Raw genomic sequence first — 2,873 nt, forward strand, 5'->3', positions numbered from 1 at the left:
GAGTAAATAGGGGCCAGGAACACTCTGGATCTCCTGAATACATGTTGTAGGTGATGCCCATACCTGATTGCATTTGCCCCCTTCTCTGCCTCCATCAGCCCCACTGCCCAGGACAATGTGACAGTCCTGGCCCTGGGCCTCCTCAGGCAGCTCCTGCATCTCTCCAGGCTCCCCTCCCTGTTCCTCCTGGGTCTCCACTGACTCCCATGGCATTGCAGAGACCTTGTTCATGGATACATTTATTTAGTGCTTTACTTTTCGGGACTTCACCATTGAGGGTATTTCACCTTCTGAGCCTCCATTCATTCCAACCCCAGGGCACATGGTGAGTCCCCATCCTCTCCTCTCCTCACCCCTCCAAACTCATTTCCAGAGAGTCTGGTATATGCCATCACTCCTGTCATACATGAAGAAACCTGAGGAGATAATGGGAGCTCATGGGCCATCTCCTCTCCCATTGGACACCAAAAAGAGAGCTTTTAAATCCAGAGCATTTGGCTCAGTGGAATGAAATAGTAACATGACCTTTAACTCCTAAAACATTGAGAACACGAGGAGAACAGACAGCTTAAAAGACAAATTCCTTGGATATTATCTTGGAAATACCTTTGGAGGAAGAGCCCGGCCTTCAGGCACTGGACCTGGGAGATCCCATTTTACTGAAGAGCTGCTATCTGACAGGCCACATCTGATACAGTATGGTACAAGGGCCAGACACAATAACATCAAGCCTCAAGATAAGTAGTATAAACCCACAAAATTCTCTATACTTTGGATTATCACAAGAGGAAAAGGTAGACTGGTGGACTAAGATAAACTGTGGGAAATGTGCATAGAAAGGGAGGCGGGTTATTGTCTGTGAGATAGCGCCCATTGGGCCAGTTTAGATAGGGCATCCTTGAGCTCCTTATTCCTCATGCTGTAGATGAGGGGGTTCACGGCTGGAGGAAACACTGAGTACAGAAAAGATACCACCAGATTTAGAACTGGGAAGGAAATGGAGGGGGGGTTTCAGATAGGCAAACACTGCCGTGCTGATAAACAGGGAGACCACAGCCAGGTGAGGGAGGCACGTGGAAAAGGCTTTGTGCCATCCCTGCTCAGAGGGGATCCTCAGCACGGCCCTGAAGATCTGCACATAGGACACCACAAGGAAAACAAAGCAACCAAAGACTAAACAGGCACTAACCAGAAGAAGTCCCACTTCCCTGAGGTAGGCATCTGAGCAGGAGAGCTTGAGGATCTGGGGGATTTCACAGAAGAACTGGTCCAGGACATTGCCTCGGCAGAGGGGTAGGGAAAATATATCAGCCGTGTGCAGCAGAGCATAGAGAAACCCAGTGCCCCAGGCAGCTGCTGCCATGTGGACACAAGCTCTGCTGCCCAGCAGGGTCCCGTAGTGCAGGGGTCTGCAGATGGCCACGTAACGGTCGTAGGCCATAACAGTGAGAAGACAATATTCTCCTCCAATGAAGAAGAGAAAGAAAAAGAGCTGTGCAGCACATCCCAAGTAGGAGATGGCCCTGGTGTCTCAGAGGGAACTGGCCATGGCTTTGGGCACAGTGGTGGAGATGGAGGCCAGGTCCATGAGGGAGAAGTTGAGGAGAAAGAAGTACATGGGGGTGTGGAGGCAGTGGTCAGAGGCTACAGCAGTGATGATGAGGCCGTTGCCCAGGAGGGCAGCCAGGTAGATGGCCAGGAAGAGCCAGAAGTGCAAGAGCTGCAGCTCCCGCGTGTCTGCGAATGCCAGGAGAAGGAACTCGTTCATGGAGCTGCCATTGGACATCTGCTGCTTCTGGGCATGGAAACTGCCAAAGGAGAGAAAAGAGAAAAATTCAGAGAATCTTCTCTGAGCCACATTTCATTCATTCTTTGTGAACTACCTAAGGGTGCTTTTCTTTCCTGGGGGGGGCTGTTATGCAGCTCGGAGGCTTCAGCTGTGGTTTGTGCTGGCTGAGTGTGCTGTGCAGAGCCGTGCCCTCTCCCCAGGGGCTCCTGAAGGGTCAGCCCTGCTTTCCAGCAATGACCCATGGAGGCAGCAACAGCCCAGGGTGTTTGGAGGGAGGCTTCCTGGGGAGGAGTTCCCTGTGCTGCACTAGAGCAGAGGGCAAAAAGCCCAGAAGGAGGCTTTCTTCCCCAGAGGAAGGTGGGAGATGAGGTGCAGCAAATATGTACCGTTACACTGTGTTTTAGTATTCAGACAGCTCCATCCACTTGGGAAATGCTCTTGGAAAGGGTCAAATTCCTCCATTGCCCCATTGCCTCAGTGCAAACCTCCATCAGTGCTCCCATCCAGGAGGGCTGCTCTGTCCATCAGCCTGGTGCCCAGCTGCTCTGGGCTTGCACCGCTCTCAGCTGCAGGAGGGCTGCACCCAGAGGTTGCTCTGCAAAAGACACTGGCCTGTCCTGGGAGCAGAGGGGCCCTGTGCCAGGTGCAGAGTTCAAAACACCTCTCCTTCCAGCACAGCTCTGCAGAGCATGATGGACAGGACAAGGATGCAGATTGGCATGGGCAGATCGGGTGCTCTCAGACATCTCCAGGGTCCTACAGGAGAGCTGTGCCCTTCTGGAGGGATGCTCACAGCCCCGCAGGACTCCCTGCCCAGGGCAGTCGCTCTCAGCCCCTTTGCCCTGCAGAGGGAAGCGGCCACGTGTCAGGAGAGATGCCCCTCTGCTGTGCCAGAGCTCTGGCTGCAGAGGAGGCAACTCCTGCCCTGGACCACACAGCCTTGAGGGCAGTGGCTGTGCTGGGTGGGAGACGGGAGCAGGGGTCTTGTGCAGAGGCAGGTGTCTGCATTGGAGGGGATGGCAGGGAGCTTCCCAACTTCTCCCTCCCATGGCATTTGGGGTTGGAGGTTCCTAGAGCTCTCTGC

General features: G+C 53.7%; 1 pseudogene across 1 annotated transcript; it reads right to left on the minus strand.

Moving 5' to 3' along the window:
- Positions 1-849: 849 nt before the first annotated feature.
- Positions 850-1,786, minus strand: LOC309603198 (olfactory receptor 14A16-like; annotated as a pseudogene). The gene has a single exon. The product of its transcript is annotated as an olfactory receptor 14A16-like (transcript).
- Between the last annotated feature and the right edge of the window lie 1,087 nt (positions 1,787-2,873).

This window comes from Platalea leucorodia (assembly GCF_965183815.1).
Source record: "Platalea leucorodia genome assembly, contig: HAP1_HAP1_SCAFFOLD_24, whole genome shotgun sequence".
Lineage (NCBI taxonomy): Eukaryota > Metazoa > Chordata > Aves > Pelecaniformes > Threskiornithidae > Platalea > Platalea leucorodia.